Source organism: Schistocerca cancellata, chromosome 2 (genome assembly GCF_023864275.1).
Source record: "Schistocerca cancellata isolate TAMUIC-IGC-003103 chromosome 2, iqSchCanc2.1, whole genome shotgun sequence".
NCBI lineage: Eukaryota > Metazoa > Arthropoda > Insecta > Orthoptera > Acrididae > Schistocerca > Schistocerca cancellata.
The window spans coordinates 303,484,863-303,496,953 of NC_064627.1; the positions used below are offsets into that span (position 1 = coordinate 303,484,863).

At 44.3% G+C, this 12,091-nt stretch overlaps 1 protein-coding gene across 2 annotated transcripts in view; it reads right to left on the reverse strand.

Annotated features, from left to right (window-relative positions):
• Positions 1-221: 221 nt before the first annotated feature.
• Positions 222-12,091, reverse strand: part of LOC126161681 (L-gulonolactone oxidase-like) — a 137,429-nt gene continuing 125,559 nt past the window's right edge. For both annotated transcript variants that reach the window (XM_049917695.1, XM_049917692.1), the window contains one exon: positions 222-352. The gene's annotated coding sequence lies outside the window, so the exon portion shown is untranslated. The remainder of the gene's footprint in view (positions 353-12,091) is intronic.

Here is a 12,091-nt window from a genome sequence, read left to right on the forward strand (position 1 = left end):
GTGAAATAATTTTGTTTGCGTTTAGAGACAGTAACATCCAGAAAAAAACAAAAACAGAAGAGACAGAAGAATCTCTGTAAAAAATCAAGGTGATATACACTACAGCGAGAGTAGCAAAAATTTTATTTAACCACAAAAACAAGCAGTTCCCAATTAACAAAAGCGCCTATAAGATCAGTTCCAAACAGTGTGGCTCATATTACATGAGACTAAAGTACTTGAAGTACACCGAAGAAGCTGGAAACTTCAGTAAACAGACTCCACCTTAGCGCAGCATTGTCTGCAAATCACACACACTTACGTACCAGACGAAGATATACTGCATTGTGGTCACAATGCGCAGGGACTGTGTCTGAAATAAAGGAGATACATAGTCACCACAACAATCGTCCTGGAAAGCTACTGAATGATCAAACAGATTTCAAATACTCTCCACTTCTTGGTACTACTAAACCTGACTATTATCCACTAAAATATCTGAAAAGTTATCATTGAAAAGATCTAAAATGACATGAAATCATGCCAAAATGATGAAAACATACGTAATGTGAGTTATACAATGAACTAGAGGAATGAAAAACTTTATGGGAATCTGGAATCCGTAATGATACTAGGTCGAAACTATCTTATCAAAATTGAATGTATTGATGCTATCTTTTCATGTGGATATTCCAATGCCACTTTTGGTTGAATCTGCGCGAGTATCCGTTTCTACAGAGGAGCTTTGAATTTTAGCGCACTTTTTATGTGTTGCAATTTCTTTAGCCTTTTTGAAGCTACTAAGAATATTTCGCACCTACATTCCACGCAAGAATATGAAAACTTCGGAAAATTAATCAGGCTGATATTTTTACGCTTAATTTAAATAAAAGTAAATAAAATCACGAATCAAAATAACTGTGCATCACACATTGATACAAGAGTTTTATTTTTATTGTATAAAATAAATACACAGTTTATATTTCTGTGTTCATAATCAGTTCGAAATACAGCTGGTGTACATTTACATCTTTGGTCAAATGATCGCGGCAAGTTAAGCGGACGTTGCTGTACTCAGCCAGCTGAAAGTTGTATGCTTCTTGAGGTAAATATTGAAATCTGAGAATGAAATGCAATAGTTGTGTAATTGGTTAATACAAACCATAAAAAATGCACGGAAGTATGTTTTTTAACACAAACTTGCGTTTTTTTAAATGGAACCCCGTTGGTTTTGTTAGCACATCTGAACATATAAACAAAAACGTAATCAGTGCCGTTTGTTGCATTGTAAAATGTTAATTACATCCGGAGATATTGTAACCTAAAGTTGACGCTTGAGTACCACTCCTGCGCTGTTCGATCGTGTGTATCGAAGAGCACCGAATTACGTAGGGATCCAAAGGGAACGGTGATGGACCTTAGGTACAGAAGAGACTGGAACAGCACATTACGTCCACATGCTAACACTTTTTCATTGGTCTGTTTCACTGACGCACATGTACAGTACATTACCATGAGGGGTGAGGTACACGTACACACGTGGTTTCCGTTTTCAATTACGGAGTGGAATAGAGTGTGTCCCGACATGTCAGGCCAATAGATGTTCAATGTGGTGGCCATCATTTGCTGCACACAATTGCAATCTCTGGCGTAATGAATGTCGTACACGCCGCAGTACATCTGGTGTAATGTCGCCGCAGGCTGCCACAATACGTTGTTTCATATCCTCTGGGGTTGTAGGCACATCACGGTACACATTCTCCTTTAACGTACCCCACAGAAAGAAGTCCAGAGGTGTAAGATCAGGAGAAAGGGCTGGCCAATTTATGCTTCCTCCACGTCCTATGAAACGCCCGTCGAACATCCTGTCAAGTGTCAGCCTAGTGTTAATTGCGGAATGTGCAGGTGCACCATCATGCTGATACCACATACGTCGACGCGTTTCCAGTAGGACATTTTTGAGCAACATTGGCAGATCATTCTGTAGAAACGCGATGCATGTTGCAGCTGTTTGGGCCCCTGCAATGAAGTGAGGACCAATGAGGTGGTCGCCAATGATTCCGCACCATACGTTTACAGTCCACGGTGGCTGTCGCTCTACCTGTCTGAGCCAGCAAGGATTGTCCACGGACCAGTAATGCATGTTCTGTAGATTCACTGCCCCGTGGTTTGTGAAACCCGCTTCATCGGTAAACAGGTAGAACTGCAACGCATTCTCTGTTAATGCCCATTGACAGAATTGCACTCGATGATTAAAGTCATCACCATGTAATTGCTGATGTAGCGACACATGAAACGAGTGAAAGCGGTGACGATGCAGTATGCGCATGACACTACTCTGACTCCGTCCACCGGCTCTCGCAATGTCCCGTGTACTCATGTGTGGGTTCATGGCAACAGCAGCTAACACACCAACTGCACCCGCTTCTCCTGTGACGGGCCTGTTACGGACCCGTTTGCGTGCTACGACCATACCTGTTGTATACAGTTGGCGGTAGATGTTTTGCAATGTGCGGCACGTTGGATGCTCTCTGTCCGGGTACCGTTCTGCATACACCCTGCAGGCTTCAGCTGCATTTCGTCGACACTCGCCATAGATGAGTATCATCTGCGCCTTTTCAGATTTAGAATACACCATGGTCACAGTTCCTACAACACTACACTATCACAGACGTCTGGTAACACGGTGTACTGCAGTTGGTGTGCGTGCGGAGACGAATGCAGAATAACAATAGCAGCAAGCGCTACATGCGAACACTGCGACAGCTAGACCAAACCACAACAGTGCACTACAGCCACACTCGTAAACACGGTCGTCATCGTAAACATGTCCCTGCAGATGCTGCTCGCCGACCGTGGCCCGTGTTTGTTACAATACGCAACTGAACGTCGGAGGTTTCAAGCGTCAACAATAGGTTACAATATCTCCGGATGTAATTAACATTTTACAATGCAACAAACGGTACTGATTACGTATTTGTTTATATGTTCAGATGTGCTAACAAAACTAACGTGGTTCCATTTAAAAAAACGTAGGTTTGTGTTAAAAAACATACTTCCGTTCATTTTTGTATGGTTTGTATTAAACAATTACACTAGCCCCTCTCCTCACGTTCGGTCTGTGGAATCGGTTCGTCAGTATTTGATGTGGTTTACGAAATATATCCAGCGGTAACGTTAGGTGACTCACCCTGTATATATTTAAAAACTTAAAACCCGCCTCGATTGCGAAAAAAGCACTTAGTGTTAAATGTTAACTCAGGTTTCGGCGTAGATAACTACACATTCTTCAGAACAAGAAAACCCACAAGTGCCTAAGAAGACCTTTGTCAATGATTAAAAGAGCACCATAGCTATACATTTATAAACGAAGAAGAAAAGGAAAACACAAACAGTACATATGTACAAAGTCAAAACCACTACTTAATGGTGTACGCTCCACCTTACACCGGCCTATGTTCGATGGGCCATGACCCGCCATAAACTGCAGCTATAAACGGTCGATCACTTACAAGCCTGACCCGCTATCTATATGCACATGCACAAGACAAGGGAAGTTACTTGAATGCGCATGCGCATACGAATACGAGAAAGTTTATACATAGGGCGGGGCTAAATAGCCCATATATTCCCAACCGTGGATCAACGTATATCAAAAAATGAAATGGATAGAACAAGAGACGAGCTAAACAGGAGATGAAACCTAAAAATAACCGCACACGGTTGCTTTTGCTAGAAAAGAAACTTGTAGATGAAGCTACCTATGACAACAGGAGGATCTCTTAAAAACTATACCTAAAGCCAGTAGTTAGCCGGGGGGGGGGGGGGGGGGGGGGGCTGAGGGGACGTAATCTAAAGACGTCGTAGTAATAAAGATAAAGGGATGAAACGTGAGTTGTTCAACAGGCTAAAATCACCTTCATTCAAGTAATTTCCCTTGTCTTGCGCATGTGCTTGTAAGTGAGCGACCGTTTGTAGCTGCAGTTTATGGCGGGTCATGGCCCACTGAACATAGGCCAGTGTGAGGTGGAGCGTACACCATTAAGTTAAGTAGTGGTTTTGACTTTGTACATGTGTACTGTCTGTGTTTTCCTTTTCTTTTTCGTTTATAAATGTATAGCTATGGTGTTCTTTTAATAATTGACAAAGGTCTTCTTAGGCACTTGCGGGTTTTGTTGTTCTACGCCGAAAGCTGGGTTAACATTTAACACTGGGATATATGTATATATATATATTCTACGCCAAGAAATTGGAACTGGGCACAGGCACATTTTAATATGGGGCGTTATATATACAGGGTGTTACAAAAAGGTACGGCTAAACTTTCAGGAAACATTCCTCACACACAAAGAAAGAAAATATGTTATGTGGACATGTGTCCGGAAACGCTTACTTTCCATGTTAGAGCTCATTTTATTACTTCTCTTCAAATCACATTAATCATGGAATGGAAACACAAAGGAACAGAACGTACCAGCGTGACTTCAAACGCTTTGTTACAGGAAATGTTCAAAATGTCCTCCGTTAGCGAGGATACATGCATCCACCCTCCGTCGCACGGAATCCCTGATGCGCTGATGCAGCCCTGGAGAATGGCGTATTGTATCACAGCCGTCCACAATACGAGCACGGAGAGTCTCTACATTTGGTACCGGGGTTGCGCAGACAAGAGCTTTCAAATGCCCCCATAAATGAAAGTCAAGAGGGTTGAGGTCAGGAGAGCGTGGAGGCCATGGAATTGGTCCGCCTCTACCAATCCATCGGTCACCGAATCTGTTGTTGAGAAGCGTACGAACTCTTCGACTGAAATGTGCAGGAGCTCCATCGTGCATGAACTACATATTGCGTCTTACTTGTAAAGGCACATGTTCTAGCAGCACAGGTAGAGTATCCCGTATGAAATCATGATAACGTGCTCCATTGAGCGTAGGTGGAAGAACATGGGGTTCAATCAAGACATCACCAACAATGCCTGCCCAAACGTTCACAGAAAATCTGTGTTGATGACATGATTGCACAATTGCGTGCGGATTCTCGTCAGCCCACACATGTTGATTGTGAAAATTTACAATTTGATCACGTTGGAATGAAGCCTCATCCGTAAAGAGAACATTTGCACTGAAATGAGGATTGACATTGTTGGATGAACCATTCGCAGAAGTGTACCCGTGGAGGCCAATTAGCTGCTGATAGTGCATGCACACGCTGCACAATGCACAATGCCTGCCCAAACGTTCACAGAAAATCTGTGTTGATGACATGATTGCACAATTGCGTGCGGATTCTCGTCAGCCCACACATGTTGATTGTGAAAATTTACAATTTGATCACGTTGGAATGAAGCCTCATCCGTAAAGAGAACATTTGCACTGAAATGAGGATTGACATTGTTGGATGAACCATTCGCAGAAGTGTACCCGTGGAGGCCAATTAGCTGCTGATAGTGCATGCACACGCTGTACGTGGTACGGAAACAACTGGTTCTCCCGTAGCACTCTCCATACAGTGACGTGGTCAACGTTACCTTGTACGGCAGCAACTTCTCTTACGCTGACATTAGGGTTATCGTCAACTGCACGAAGAATTGCCTCATCCATTGCAGGTGTCCTCGTCGTTCTAGGTCTTCCCCAGGCGCGAGTCATAGGCTGGAATGTTCCGTGCTCCCTAATGCGCCGATCAATTGCTTCGAACGTCTTCCTGTCGGGACACCTTCGTTCTGGAAATCTGTCTCGATACAAACGTACCGCGCCACGGCTATTGCCCCGTGCTAATCCATACATCAAATGGGCATCTGCCAACTCCGCATTTGTGAACATTGCACTGACTGCAAAACCACGTTCGTGATGAACACTAACCTGTTGATGCTACGTACTGATGTGCTTGATGCTAGTACTGTAGAGCAATGAGTCCCATGTCAACACAAGCACCAAAGTCAACTTCCTTCAATTGGGCCAACTGGCGGTGAATCGAGGAAGTACAGTACATACTGACGAAACTAAAATGAGCTCTAACATGGAAATTAAGCGTTTCCGGACACATGTCCACATAACATCTTTTCTTTATTTTTGTGTGAGAAATGTTTCCTGAAAGTTTGGCCGTACCTTTTTGTAACACCCTGTATATCTATACCTGCAAAGGTGATTTTATAACTTTTTTACTCCAAGATCGATTTCGACACTCCACGTCATATCTTTGCAGAGGATATTTTAGTTACTGTCATTATTCTGGAGCAATGTATTTGCATTTTTCCTAGAAGCACGTGCACTGTTCGTCCTTGCCAACGGCAAAAGAAAGAACTGTCGTGTTATAAATGGTCGTTAGATACAAATACGTAAAAAAGGAAGTAAAATTTTAAAAATGTCACTACCTTGAAAAGGTAAGTACAGTGCAGTATTTATAAGACGAAAAAAGCAAAATTAAATTTATGTTTCCAGAACCAGAATATTCGGGATTTTGTTACTTGTGTACAATGCATATCTCACAACGAAAGATACATTATGTTGTGGATTGGCAAGACAGCCAATCCACTCTGAGGAAGCCGAAAGGCACGCGTTTAAGCTCACGTAGGCTGGCTTGAGGTCTGGAACAGGACAGGGAAATGAGACTAGCAAAAATAATACGTAGCTGCTGGAATACTTACCTTTAATCCATAATTGGTGAACATCGCTCTTGACGGTACATGTTTTACAGCATCAATAGTAACTGGTAATGGCGCCTTGCTAGGTCGTAGCAAATGACGTAGCTGAAGGCTATGCTAACTATCGTCTCGGCAAATGAGAGCGTATTTTGTCAGTGAACCATCGCTAGCAAAGTCGGCTGTACAACTGGGGCGAGTGCTAGGAAGACTCTCTAGACCTGCCGTGTGGCGGCGCTCGGTCTGCAATCACTGATAGTGGTGACACGCGGGTCCGACGTATACTAACGGACCGCGGCCGATTTAAAGGCTACCACCTAGCAAGTGTGGTGTCTGGCGGTGACACCACACATTACATCTCAGCAAAGCCCTGGTATTGTTAATAGGTTATATTAAAATGAAGTTAAGTTACCAATCGACAGAGTGGCGTAATTACTACATGTGTATGAGGTCCCATTAAAACAAATAGCGATGGTGAGAGTTCCATCACGAAACTGCTGCCTTCCAGTTCCCACGTTATTACGTGCGCACATTGTCATAAACTTCAAACGGCTATTGCCAGTCGGCATTTACACTCTAAGACAAAAGAAGACGCACCACCAAGGAATTATCCAAATGGGATGGAGATTAATAGATGTGCTGTATATGTACAGAAAAACAAATGATCACAATGTCAGAAAAATTGAATGATTTATGCAAAAAGAAGAGCTTCACAAATAGACAAAGATTTCGCAACGCGTTGGTCCACTTTTGTCCCTTATGCAAGTAGTTATTGCGCTTGCCGGCCGCGGTGGTGTAGCGGTTCTGGCGCTGCAGTCCGGAACCGCGGGACTGCTGCGGTCGCAGGTTCGAATCCTGCCTCGGGCATGGGTGTGTGTGGTGTCCTTAGGTTAGTTAGGTTTAAGTAGTTCTAAGTTCTAGGGGACGTATGACCTAAGATGTTGAGTCCCATAGTGCTCAGAGCCATTTGAACCATTTGAGTTATTGCGCTTGGCATTGATTGATAAGAGTTGGTTAAAATGGTTCAAATGGCTCTGAGCACTGTGGGACTTAACTTCTGTGGTCATCAGTCCCCTAGAACTTGGAACTACTTAAACCTAAGTAACCTAAGGACGTCACACACATCCATGCCCGAGGCAGGATTCGAACCTGCGACCGTAGCAGTCCCGCGGTTCCGGACTGCGCGCCTAGAACCACTAGACCACCGCGGCCGGCGATAAGAGTTGTTAGATGTCCTTATGGACATCGTGTCAAATTCCGTCCAATTGGCGCGTTTGATCGTCAAAATCCCAAGTTCGTTGGATGGGCCTACCCGTAATTCTCCAAAGTTTCTCAGTTGTGGAGAGGTCAAGGGACCCTGCTGGCCAAGGTAGGGTTTGGGAAGCACGAAAAAACCCTTGTCGTGTTACTGAAACGTAAGCACAGGATGGCTTGCCATGAAGGAAAAACAAAACGGCATGGAATATCGTCGACGTATGGCTGTGCTGTTATGGGTACTGCTGATAACAACCAATGGGGTCCAGCTACGAAGTGAAGTGGCACGCTAACTATCACCTCTGGTTGTCGGGTGGCATGGCGGGCGACAGTCATGTCACTTTCCCACGCAAGGGCGTCTTCAGACACGTCTTCGTTGGTCATCGGGACTCAGTTCGAAGCTGGACTTACCTACTTCATTGAATTAGATTCCAGGTCGAATGTCCTCGACACGACTGCAAACGGGCTTGTTAATGTACAGAGGTAGTCGGCGCAAGGGGCGTCGTGAGCTCAGCTCCCTTTCTGTCAGCCTCGTATTAATGGTCCTTGTGGTCACTAAAGCGCCACTTGCATGTCGGATCGATGATCATGGTGAATCCGGGGCTCGAGTGCCTCTCTGACGATTGGTAGGTCCTCCCGTTCTGTCGTCTCTCTAGGTCGACCGCTTCCGTAAATGGTGATACAGACATCGCTCCTACTCAAAAATCGAGCGATTCGCCGTTTACTCCAACCGGCTTCTTTCAGCTCAACTACTCGTCAGCCGTCAAATGCTGACATCTGCGTATATTGTTACGCATCTATCTGCGGGGCATAGTTACTGCTCAAGTAGGCGGAATGAAATTCGCATAGACTTTATGCCCTGGCATCAACGCGTCCCCTCTAAACTATCGTTGGCAGCTGCGTGGTGAAATTGCTCTGCAGCGTCACACATTGATTCATCAGCAGCCAGAGCATACAGTTCCGCATTTTCCGTCGATACCTGTAAGAATAACAATTTGTGACCATACTGCACGTTAGGGTATGACGTTAACTATTCAGGCGTTGATCAGTAGGACATGGCGGCGGTTGATTAGTGATTGTTAATTAGCGAAAGAAAGATGACTTAGATGTGTAAGGCTGAAATGAAATGACTTATAAATGAGTGTCTCAAACGCTTAGCAGCCACAAGAACTGCCTGTGATTCCAAGTTTCGCTCCTGTCATATGTACGGAGGTTCTGGGTGTGCCGGTTTCGAGACACGACGGGAAAGATAAAAGCACGTTGCCGGCGTGTCGTATCGCTGAGGAGGGGTGGGATGCCAGCTTCGCGGTGCAACTCAGCAACTCTAATGAAGAACAGGCCGTGTAACGCTCGCCGCAAGACTATGATCTGCAGCACCCGGCAGCTTCTGCATCTTGCCTGAAGCATCGTAAGCCCCCTCGGGCCACGCGTCCTCCAAAATGGGACGATGTTACGTGAAACAATCATTCGCAGTCACTACAAACGTATTGTAGAAAATTGTTGTTAGGTGCGCTCGACGAGGCTTTAATGAAAATATATTTGACCAACTTTACACAGTTGAATGTCAAGACCCGTTTTTAGTTTTTTCGAGTTACTAATTTATATCCAACTGCATTCACTGCATGATAGGTGAATATTACGCAAAATAAACATTTAAATTGGTTTATATGTGCTCAAACAATTTTTAATGGCTAGAACACAGTTTACTGGGGGAATACAGCATTTGATAAGACCAACAGAGAACAACGTAAATGGCGGGAATACGTAAAATTGGAAAAATGGGACGTTTTATAATGGTGATCAGAATGAGCAGTTCACAATGTCATCAAAATGTCCAGAACACATGTAAGTGGAAAAAGTTCTGCTCCTACTGACATTAAAACCTGCGGCCACCCATGACCACAGACTAGTGAATTGTTTCCAGCACCAGTTTTCACTCTCCAGTAGGGTGTACGTTGCTATGAAACTTCCTGGATGGTTAAAATTACTGCAGCTATAAACGGTCGATCACTTACAAGCCTGACCCGCTATCTATATGCACATGCACAAGACAAGGGAAGTTACTTGAATGCGCATGCGCATACGAATACGAGAAAGTTTATACATAGGGCGGGGCTAAATAGCCCATATATTCCCAACCGTGGATCAACGTATATCAAAAAATGAAATGGATAGAACAAGAGACGAGCTAAACAGGAGATGAAACCTAAAAATAACCGCACACGGTTGCTTTTGCTAGAAAAGAAACTTGTAGATGAAGCTACCTATGACAACAGGAGGATCTCTTAAAAACTATACCTAAAGCCAGTAGTTAGCCGGGGGGGGGGGGGGGGGGGCTGAGGGGACGTAATCTAAAGACGTCGTAGTAATAAAGATAAAGGGATGAAACGTGAGTTGTTCAACAGGCTAAAATCACCTTCATTCAAGTAATTTCCCTTGTCTTGCGCATGTGCTTGTAAGTGAGCGACCGTTTGTAGCTGCAGTTTATGGCGGGTCATGGCCCACTGAACATAGGCCAGTGTGAGGTGGAGCGTACACCATTAAGTTAAGTAGTGGTTTTGACTTTGTACATGTGTACTGTCTGTGTTTTCCTTTTCTTTTTCGTTTATAAATGTATAGCTATGGTGTTCTTTTAATAATTGACAAAGGTCTTCTTAGGCACTTGCGGGTTTTGTTGTTCTACGCCGAAAGCTGGGTTAACATTTAACACTGGGATATATGTATATATATATATTCTACGCCAAGAAATTGGAACTGGGCACAGGCACATTTTAATATGGGGCGTTATATATACAGGGTGTTACAAAAAGGTACGGCTAAACTTTCAGGAAACATTCCTCACACACAAAGAAAGAAAATATGTTATGTGGACATGTGTCCGGAAACGCTTACTTTCCATGTTAGAGCTCATTTTATTACTTCTCTTCAAATCACATTAATCATGGAATGGAAACACAAAGGAACAGAACGTACCAGCGTGACTTCAAACGCTTTGTTACAGGAAATGTTCAAAATGTCCTCCGTTAGCGAGGATACATGCATCCACCCTCCGTCGCACGGAATCCCTGATGCGCTGATGCAGCCCTGGAGAATGGCGTATTGTATCACAGCCGTCCACAATACGAGCACGGAGAGTCTCTACATTTGGTACCGGGGTTGCGCAGACAAGAGCTTTCAAATGCCCCCATAAATGAAAGTCAAGAGGGTTGAGGTCAGGAGAGCGTGGAGGCCATGGAATTGGTCCGCCTCTACCAATCCATCGGTCACCGAATCTGTTGTTGAGAAGCGTACGAACTCTTCGACTGAAATGTGCAGGAGCTCCATCGTGCATGAACTACATATTGCGTCTTACTTGTAAAGGCACATGTTCTAGCAGCACAGGTAGAGTATCCCGTATGAAATCATGATAACGTGCTCCATTGAGCGTAGGTGGAAGAACATGGGGTTCAATCAAGACATCACCAACAATGCCTGCCCAAACGTTCACAGAAAATCTGTGTTGATGACATGATTGCACAATTGCGTGCGGATTCTCGTCAGCCCACACATGTTGATTGTGAAAATTTACAATTTGATCACGTTGGAATGAAGCCTCATCCGTAAAGAGAACATTTGCACTGAAATGAGGATTGACATTGTTGGATGAACCATTCGCAGAAGTGTACCCGTGGAGGCCAATTAGCTGCTGATAGTGCATGCACACGCTGCACAATGCACAATGCCTGCCCAAACGTTCACAGAAAATCTGTGTTGATGACATGATTGCACAATTGCGTGCGGATTCTCGTCAGCCCACACATGTTGATTGTGAAAATTTACAATTTGATCACGTTGGAATGAAGCCTCATCCGTAAAGAGAACATTTGCACTGAAATGAGGATTGACATTGTTGGATGAACCATTCGCAGAAGTGTACCCGTGGAGGCCAATTAGCTGCTGATAGTGCATGCACACGCTGTACGTGGTACGGAAACAACTGGTTCTCCCGTAGCACTCTCCATACAGTGACGTGGTCAACGTTACCTTGTACGGCAGCAACTTCTCTTACGCTGACATTAGGGTTATCGTCAACTGCACGAAGAATTGCCTCATCCATTGCAGGTGTCCTCGTCGTTCTAGGTCTTCCCCAGGCGCGAGTCATAGGCTGGAATGTTCCGTGCTCCCTAATGCGCCGATCAATTGCTTCGAACGTCTTCCTGTCGGGACACCTTCGTTCTGGAAATC